Consider the following 10607-nt stretch of genomic DNA (forward strand, 5'->3'; position numbering starts at 1 on the left):
AGCATTTCTAAAGCCCTCAGACTCCTGTACTGATTGTCCTGTATTGCAGCTAATCTCCGTTCCTGTTCTCTCCTGGATCTCTCCAGCCTATTTGATCTGTACCATTGGTACGACCTCACCAATCCCCACAATATGATCACGCAGATCACTATTATGATGATAGGTTTCAGTATATACTAACGGTGGGCGGCCAGCTACGCTCCGTCTGCGGAGTGTGCGTAGTGCCGCCCACTCCGCATTTTGCGGAGCTGGCGGAGCCAGGCGGCACTACGCACGCTCCGCAGACGGAGCGTAGCTGGCCGCCACCCGCCTCCCTCCCGCCCTCCCTAAATACTTTAAAATAAAGGAACGCAATAATTTTAAAAGCACTTACCTTGCCGCCGCTGGCCGCCGCGTTCCCCGGGGCTCGTTATCTTCCGTCTTCCGTATTTTGCAGTAATGCGCATGCGCGGTCGGCCGCGCATGCGCGTTTTCACGAGAAAATGCGCATGCGCGGCCGCCCGCGCATGCGCATTACGGCAAAATACGGAAGACGGAAGATAACGAGCCCCGGGGAACGCGGCGGCCAGCGGCGGCAAGGTAAGTGCTTTTAAAATTATTGCGTTCCTTTATTTTAAAGTATTTAGGGAGGGCGGGAGGGAGGCGGGTGGCGGGGCTGGCGGCCAGTGGTTTTGCGGAGTGGGGCTACGCGGAGTGCGGAGGTGGGCGTAGTTTCTCGCCCACTTCGCGTAGCTCCGCGAAGCCCCACTCCACGAACTCCGCCCAGGGTTAGTATATACCATACAAAGCTCTTCCCTATGTTGGCGAACCAACCTCCAACTTCACCCATTCCATGACCCACTTTTTCCCAAACATTTACTTTAGTTAGGTCTGCGATCTCTTTGTGGATGTTAGTTATATTCATAATGACTTTCTCAAGGGGTTTTGAGTTGTCTGGAATGTAAGTACAGCATTCCTGGACCCTCAAAGCCTTACAGACTCCGCCTTCCTTGGCTAGCAGGACGTCTAACGCAAGACGGTTCTGAAGCACCATGGCCCTTATCGACTGCATCTCTCCTTCCACCAGCATTAAGGATCTAGCAGTACTGGCAGACAATCTGTCTACGACTGTTGCCAGTCTCCTAATTTTGACATCATTGAGGATCAGTCCTAAAATAGGAAATGCAGCGCCAAATACATCTCCAACTATTTCCGCATCCCCTAGGTCTCTTCTTCCTCTTGTTGAGACCTTGCCCTCTATGATCTCTAAGTCTTGGGCATGGTATATTTTGGGGAAGACAATTGCCAAATAACATGATCCACACCAGTTATCAGGTAGTCTCACGTAGGCATTTCTTCCACATACAAAATATACATTTGGAATCACTTGCATTCCTTTCAAGAAGTCCTTTGTGTAATATTCTAATCTAAATGCATGTTCACAACTGACCTCCCCTACGAATACGTTTTCGTAGTACGTTTGGCTTCTGTGAAGGCATAACTTCCCTTTCTGTGTTCTATCCAAAGCTATTGGACCACTACTACCCTTCCTTTTGTGTGCTTTCTCCTCCTCGGTCCAATCTGTCTTCCACTGTCCTGATTTTTTCAGAATCTTTTGCCTTCTGTAACGATCATCCACTTGCCCTATAAACTTCTTCTCGACTTCTGACACCTTGCAAGTCAGGTTATTTCTGCGGGCATGTGAAGTATCTAAAGTATCCCAAGGAATGAAGAATTTCGCCAATCTGTCTTCACTCTTATAGTAGTCCCATTTATTCATTTGCTTGTAATTTGGGACTTCTGGTAACACTGAATCATAATTAGAAAAGTAGTACTCAAAACTATCTCGTCCGTAAAATATGCTAAGCAATAAGCTACATGTAATGCCATAAGTCAGTGGGAGGTGGTGGTATCTAATGCCTTCATCCACAGACGCAGGCAGTTGCATACACACATAACAGTTCTTGACCTCCATGGCATCAACATACTCATATAACAGTTTGGCATAAGCATTTGACCTATAGTCGCCCTGGGACTCATCCATATGTAACCTACGGGTTTCTGCTGCTAACAACGCTTTCTCCTGTATTGTTTCCCCTTTCTTACCAGCAGCTGTGGGTTATGGTGTCACTACAGATTTTTCGTCTGGTACCCTTGCCTCACTCTCGTGTCCCATCACATATGATACAGTAACTACTAAAGCTATAAGAATTATCACTCCCACTATTAGTGTGCCTATTATACATTTGGCTCTGCGGTTCGGATTACCGGCCTCCATGTTCTTCAGACAGTATGATTCCTTTCTCCTTTTCAACACAAAGTTCTTTCTCTTTGAGTTCCTTTACAGTCTCTCTTGATCCTTCAGTCTTTAGAACCACACAATCGGAAGCTGGCAATCTCTTTTTACAAAGTCTTTTTGAACTTTAACACAGACAACGCTAGCCCTTCTCAGTCAACTTAAAGGAAACCCCTAGGTTTTCTCTGCTTCCACTAGGCGCTAGGTTATCTTCTCACTCTCGTTTATTTACAAAGTCTTTAAGCATCTACAATGAGGCTTGAACCCGCGGCTTGGATAGCGTAGTTCAATATTTCCAAACGAAGAATGTGCTCTTCATGACTTGTTATCGTTGTTCCGAAGTCGGGGAATTGTAATTCGGTGAAGAACATGTGCTTTAACTTGCTTAGGTAGGGAGGGTTGGGGATTTTGAACGTTAGTGACCCTTCTGTTTCGACTCTAGGCACCAACAGCTGTACTTCTACTGTGATGATGGGTTCAGTGCTGGTCACTATCACCGCCTTTATTCTCCCTGTAGCTCGTTCCCAAGACATCTGTCGCCAGGTATGTCCACTCAGGAGTGGCGTATCTTCTGCTAGGCACACGTACTCTCCTTGACCTTCTTGGATCTGCCGCTTCAGAGCCCAGAGCGCCTTCGTCCAGGTCTGAGTCTTCGGATATTGGAGCAAGGGGTCTCTCTGGAGTTGACCTCAGGCTTGACCTTCTCCTTTGCGGCCAGCTGGCCTCTCCACGCCTTGCCCTCCTGCTCCTTGACTTGCTGCTTTGCTCGTGCTCACTTTCAGCTTGGCCAGCGTCTGATTCATACTCCCAGCTACTTCCTCCTTCTGTAGCGTCGTCGGTTTCACTATTGTACTGACCGTCCTCGGCCTGGTCAGACACGCTCCCAGCTTCTTCTGGCACCTCTACAGCTTGGCTGGCCCCCTCTATGGCTTCTCTCTCCACAGCTGGACTTACATCCGAGAGAGGAGCTGTTTCTTCCAGAGGTGCTGGAACTCTCCGCGTATGGGACGCGTGGATCCAGTTGGGCACACCTCCCACTTTCACAGCAGTATTCGATGTTAGGATGATCTGGTAGGGCCCATGCCACCGGACATCTAGGCAGCTTCTTCTGACGTGCTTTTTGACCAGTACCCAGTCTCCAGGGCACAGGTCATGACACAAGTCCTGGCTGTCACGACTGTAGCCACATAGAGCACTACAAATCCCAGAATGCCTGATGTAGTCCCTTGTCTCTGTCCTTGACTGCTGAAGTCCGTTTTCTATATACTTTCTTTCCGCGTTCGCAATGGTGCTTGTCACCTGAGTTTCCTCGTATCGTGGATTGAGCCTTGGATCTGTGCTTTCCGTGGATTGTGTTTTTCTGATGCGGAAACCTTTTTTCCGCGCTCGTGTTACAGATTATTGGAGCACACTGGGATCAGTGGAGAGCAGCGTCGGGGAGCCGCGCTGAGAGCTGGAGAGAGACAGGAGCCGCGCTGAGAGCTGGAGAGCAGCGTCGGGGAGCCGCGCTGAGAGCTGGAGAGAGAGACGGGAGCCGTGCTGTCAGGAACCGCGCTGGAAGTAAGGAACGCGGTATACGGACATCGGCTGTTGAGCCGTGGGGTGAGCTGGGGTTCCAGTGGAGCCTTGATTAGACATTAGATTGCCTCAGCAGTTTGACAATTGAACAGGCACTAGCAGATGCTAGATGGAAGAGTGTTGTTGAAACTCTTCCTCTTATTTTTGTTTGCGCAAACGTTTATGGACGTTCTTTTTGTGGCAAAGGTACCTTGCTGAACATTTTGGGGATTCACAGTGAGCTGTTGAGTGGCTCGGATTCCGGATTCTGTAACCCTGTGTTTACTTGAACCTTCCTTTTTGAAACTGCTTTGGATCCATGTGATCTGATTGGTGTTATTCACCGGCTGGTGACATTACTGAAGAGCACGGTAGAAGTTGTGTACTTCTTACCTGATATAAGGATTCTGGGCAAATCCTTTCTTCTTTTCTTTTCTTTATTTTTACCATTTTGCCTTCTTTTCTGTTGGGTGGAGTGGAAGCCTCATCAAGTAAGTGCCCTTTCCCACTATTACATACACAATAAGACAGGGAGTGGGAGGGCCAAAGGTAACGGTCTTGCTCTTGTATTCCTCTGCAGGTCCTTATTTACAACCTCTACGTTTGGCGTTTCTTCTGCTGTCAAGTCCGGTAGATGGTTTCTGGCTGCCACCACTTTATATTTTATTTATCCATTTTTTCCCCTTCCCGGGGTGGGGTCCTATAGGCGAGTGCACGTTTGCATTCGACTGTAGTACCGTATCCAGGGAGGAAGGAAGTTTGCTACGACCTCGCTCCTGCTGTACCGGATATCCAGGTTAGTCAATCTGGCTGATTGTGACAGAGTGACAAGCCCACGTTGGATTACAGCCTGAGCGATGGAGACTGAGAATATTCTAGCTTCTATGTTAGAGACCCTTAACGCTCTACGGGTGGAAGTAAATGCCGTTAGAGGAGAAAACCAGGAACTTAGAAAGGAGATGGGTACCCTACGACAGGAGGTAGCAGGAATAGCACGTACCAGTCCTACTGGTTTAAGAGGAACCCATTACATTAAAGAAGCTACTTTCCAGCCTCCGACACACACTCAGAACCCCACTGTCCAGGGAGCAGGACAAGGGTCTCCCACTATTCAAGTAGTACAACCGATTCAGCTGCCTCTTGCGCCTCCAGAAAGGTTTATGGGGGACCCTAAGAAATTCGGTACCTTCCTGGGTCAGTGTAGGTTACATTTTTTATGTAAGCCAACGGTATTCCCTGATGACCACTCAAAAACAGCCTTTATGTTGTCCTATTTGGGGGGTAACGCAGCTAGTTGGTCGTTCCCGCTCATTGAAAAGAAGGATCCAGTATTAGACGACTTTGAGGGGTTTTGTGACGAGATGCGTAAACTGTTTGATCGTAAGGCACATATGTTGACCTTAGATAGGGAACTGATTACCCTAAAACAAGGATCGCAAGACTTGCTGTCTTATATTACCAATTTTAACCGTCTTGTTGTTAAAACTGATTGGCCAACCTCAAAGAGAATCTCCTTGTTTTATCAAGGGTTGCGAGGTGAATTAAAGGATGTGTTAGCGCAGGTAGTCACCTTGCCTCCCACCTGCGAAGAATTAATTGACCTCACAGTGCAGCTTGACCATCGATTACAAGAACGCAGAGGCGACAAACATCGGTATGATTTCCGGTTCCCTATGGTAAAACCTAAAGCCGTTGCAGAAAGCGCTACAACCTCCGATACCTCTGAACCCATGCAAATCGGAGGTGTAAGAGGACCATTATCTCCAGATGAACGTAATCGAAGACGCAATCTCAAACTCTGCATGTACTGTGGGAAATCTGGACACTTCATTAGAGAATGCAGAGCTAAGACTAAAAGTGCCCGTTCTCTTTCTGTGGTGGAACATCCCCTCAATGTGGCGGGAAACGAGAATGCTCAAGCGAGTCACAGACCCCTTGCTTGAGCTTAGACACCGAATCAGAGGTCTACCATGCCATCGCCAATACGATGCAACCAGCCGTACCCCACATGAATGTCTGTGTTACAATACAATGGCCAGGGGGTCAACCTGTGATGGTACATGCCATGTTGGACAGTGGAGCAACAGGAAAATTCATCGATCTGCAATACGCCAAAAGACTTGGAATTCCTTGTATCCAAAAAGAGACCCCTGAAGCTGTGAAGGCCGTGGATGGGTCTGACTTAACTTCCGGGCCAGTGTGTTATCATACAAGTCAGTTGGTGATGCAAGTGGGACAAAACCATCATGAATATATATCATTTGATTTAATTGATGCCCCGCAGTTCAAACTAATTTTGGGAATGCCCTGGTTGACTTTGCATGATCCTGTTGTTAAGTGGGCTGATCGAACTATCACCTTGAGTTCTGCGTACTGCAAGGATCATTGTTCCCTCCCTTGTATCCATGAGACCATCCACGTAGAATCTCCAGCAAGCACTCTGGCAGGAGTAGGAATACATCTCGAGGTGAATGCCATCTCTTTTCTTCCTGAGGTGTATAGCCAATATCGTGACGTTTTCGATGAAAAAGAAGCCAGCAAACTACCCCCTCATCGGGATTACGATTGTGTGATCGAGTTAGAGCCTGGGGCCAACATTCCATGTAGCAGAATATATGCTCTCACAGAATCAGAAAATGTTTACCTTCAAGAGTACCTGAAGAAACTCCTAGCCTCTGGTTTCATACGACCCTCCACTTCTCCAGCATCATCTCCTCTGTTTTTTATTCCTAAAAAGGAAGGGGGTTTGCGAATCTGTATTGACTACAGAGCCATCAATAGAGTAACCAGGAAGAACAGATATCCTCTTCCTTTAATACCTGTGCTCTTGGATCAGTTGAAGGATGCGACGATATTCACTAAACTTGATTTGCGGGGGGCATACCATTTAGTGCGGGTTCGTCGCGGAGACGAATGGAAGACTGCTTTCCGCACTAAATACGGGCTCTACGAATATCAAGTGATGCCCTTTGGCCTGTGTAATGCCCCGGCGGCTTTTCAATACTTTATGGATGAGGTGCTGAGGGGATTATTGGATGTATCCTGCATAGTGTACATTGACGACATCCTTATCTACTCCGCCACACAGGAGGAACACGTTAAGCATGTAATGGAAGTACTGGAAAGGCTCCAAAGGCATGAGAAATGCTTGTTCCATGCCACTGAGGTAGAATTCCTGGGGTATATCATCGGCCCTAAGGGGTTACAAATGGATCATAAAAAGATTCAAGCTATCACCCAATGGGAGTCACCAGGGAGTGTAAAAGCTTTGCAGAGCTTCATCGGTTTTGCCAACTTTTATCGGCGATTTATACAAGGATTCTCCACGATTATCCAGCCGTTAACTCACCTTTTGAAGAAAGGAGCTACATTCAAGTGGACTGAGGCTGCTGAACAGGCTTTCCAAACCCTGAAGAAGTGTTTCATTACGGCACCCATCTTACGCCATCCAGATGCCAGACAGCCTTTCGTATTAGAAACTGATGCATCGCATTTTGCTATCGGAGGTGTATTATCCCAGCGGAATCCAGATACCGGCCAGCTGCACCCAGTGGCCTATTTCTCCAGAAAACTGTCTGCTAGCGAAGTGAATTATAGCATAACTGATAAGGAGTTATTGGCTATCAAGCGAGCGTGCGAAGAATGGAGACATCATTTGTTGGGGGCAAGACATACCGTGGAAATCTTTACAGACCATAGAAACCTTCTCTTCCTGAAGAGTGCAAAGGCTTTAACACCTCGTCAATTGCGGTGGTCGTTATTTTTCTCCGATTTTGATTTCATAATCAAGTATCGTCCGGGCACACAAAATGGCAAAGCTGATGCCTTATCCAGACCGGAATCAGTACTCAAGAATCAGTCTACTGCGATGGAAGAACCCCCATTCCTTCTTCACAGAGCATCTTTCCATCAAACAGTAGCGGCAGTGGTTGGTCCTGCAGACTTCTTGAAACTAGTAAAAGACAAAAGCAGCCTTGTAGATACACAAGCCTGGGTAACCAAGGAGCCTTTGCAACGGCAGAAGAAAGATGGACTTCTCTTCAGAAACAATCAGTTGTTCCTACCGGACCATGAAGTACAGGAGTTAGTCCTTCAATGGACCCATGACTCATCTTTGAGTGGGCATCCAGGGATCCTCAAGACTTTCTAGTCCACCTCCCGGTATTTTTGGTGGGAAACCATGAGAAAAGACATTGAAGAATATGTTACTAAGTGTCCCATATGTATCCAGGCTAAAGCGCAACATCAAAGAAGTACTGGATTGTTGCGTCCTATCCCTGTTCCTCCCTATCCATGGCATACAGTTTCTATGGACTTTATAGTGGAGATGCCTATCAGTTTCGGCAACAACACCATTCTAGTAGTGGTCGATCACCTCACCAAAATGGGTCATTTTATTGCTTTACCCAAATTGCCCACCTCTGGTGAATTAGCTATAGTTTTTCTGCAGAATGTTGTGCGGTTGCATGGGCTTCCTTCTGTTCTAATAACGGATAGAGGCACTCAGTTCACTTCAAAGTTTTGGAAAGCGCTATGTGAAGTGATGAAAATAGATGCCAGACTATCCACAAGTTACCATCCACAGACGGATGGTAAAACAGAAAGACTGAATCAAACATTAGAGCAGTATTTGAGGTGCTTTACTTTACAACAGGAGGAAGAGTGGAGGACGTTGTTGTGGATGGCTGAGTTCGCCTACAATAACACCACTCACTCATCATTAGGGTGTTCTCCTTTCTTTTGCCTCACTGGATATCACCCCAATTCCTTGCCGTTCGACCAGTTATGCCCTTCTTCTCATCCCTCAATACAACAACATCATGCCCATCTTCAATCTGTTTTGAAGTCAGCCAAAGAACAATTGGAGGCAGCCAGAAACCGTGACAAACTGCAGACAGACAGAAAGAGAACCCCAGAACCTTGTTATGTAGTGGGAGACAAAGTATGGTTGAGTACGAAACACTTGAGAGTGAAAGGCAACACACGTTTACAACCTAAGTTTGTGGGTCCCTATCCCATTGTGGCTGTGATTAATCCAGTAGCCATGAAATTAAAGCTTCCTTCTTCCTGGCACATACATCCCGTATTCCATGTGTCCTTGCTGAAACCCTATATCCAAGGGACAAGAGCTGTAGCGAAACCCCAGCCAGTTAGGGTGGAAGGGGATGTGGAATATGAAGTTAAGGCTGTGCTGGATTCTAGAAGGGTGAGGGGGGCCTTGCAGTATCTGATTGATTGGAAGGGGTATGGTCCTGAGGAGAGTTCTTGGGAACCTCTCGGTAACTTACACTGTCCTGGTTTGTTAAGGCGGTTTCACGCTACGTTCCCATCGAAGCCTGGTGGACCGCCGAGACGTCGGTCATTGAGAGGGGGTTCTGTCACGACTGTAGCCACATAGAGCACTACAAATCCCAGAATGCCTGATGTAGTCCCTTGTCTCTGTCCTTGACTGCTGAAGTCCGTTTTCTATATACTTTCTTTCCGCGTTCGCAATGGTGCTTGTCACCTGAGTTTCCTCGTATCGTGGATTGAGCCTTGGATCTGTGCTTTCCGTGGATTGTGTTTTTCTGATGCGGAAACCTTTTTTCCGCGCTCGTGTTACAGATTAATGGAGCACACTGGGATCAGTGGAGAGCAGCGTCGGGGAGCCGCGCTGAGAGCTGGAGAGAGACAGGAGCCGCGCTGAGAGCTGGAGAGCAGCGTCGGGGAGCCACGCTGAGAGCTGGAGAGAGAGACGGGAGCCGTGCTGTCAGGAACCGCGCTGGAAGTAAGGAACGCGGTATACGGACATCGGCTGTTGAGCCGTGGGGTGAGCTGGGGTTCCAGTGGAGCCTTGATTAGACATTAGATTGCCTCAGCAGTTTGACAATTGAACAGGCACTAGCAGATGCTAGATGGAAGAGTGTTGTTGAAACTCTTCCTCTTATTTTTGTTTGCGCAAACGTTTATGGACGTTCTTTTTGTGGCAAAGGTACCTTGCTGAACATTTTGGGGATTCACAGTGAGCTGTTGAGTGGCTCGGATTCCGGATTCTGTAACCCTGTGTTTACTTGAACCTTCCTTTTTGAAACTGCTTTGGATCCATGTGATCTGATTGGTGTTATTCACCGGCTGGTGACATTACTGAAGAGCACTGTAGAAGTCGTGTACTTCTTAACTGATATAAGGATTCTGGGCAAATCCTTTCTTCTTTTCTTTTCTTTATTTTTACCATTTTGCCTTCTTTTCTGTTGGGTGGAGTGGAAGCCTCATCAAGTAAGTGCCCTTTCCCACTATTACATACACAATAAGACAGGGAGTGGGAGGGCCAAAGGTAACGGTCTTGCTCTTGTATTCCTCTGCAGGTCCTTATTTACAACCTCTACGTTTGGCGTTTCTTCTGCTGTCAAGTCCGGTAGATGGTTTCTGGCTGCCACCACTTTATATTTTATTTATCCATTTTTTCCCCTTCCCGGGGTGGGGTCCTATAGGCGAGTGCACGTTTGCATTCGACTGTAGTACCGTATCCAGGGAGGAAGGAAGTTTGCTACGACCTCGCTCCTGCTGTACCGGATATCCAGGTTAGTCAATCTGGCTGATTGTGACACTGGCACGACGGGACCTCGGCAGCCTGCACCTGAAGGGACACAGAATGAATGGCATCAGACAGACCCTTACAATAGTCCAGGTTCATATCATCTGTGATATTCAACAATGCTGCAGTTGGTACTGATGGCAATCTCATTGCCCTCCCCATTAACACCTCGTGTGGTGATAGTCCCGTTCTTCTGTCTGG

This window comes from Lissotriton vulgaris, chromosome 3_2 (assembly GCF_964263255.1).
Source record: "Lissotriton vulgaris chromosome 3_2, aLisVul1.2, whole genome shotgun sequence".
Taxonomy (NCBI): domain Eukaryota; kingdom Metazoa; phylum Chordata; class Amphibia; order Caudata; family Salamandridae; genus Lissotriton; species Lissotriton vulgaris.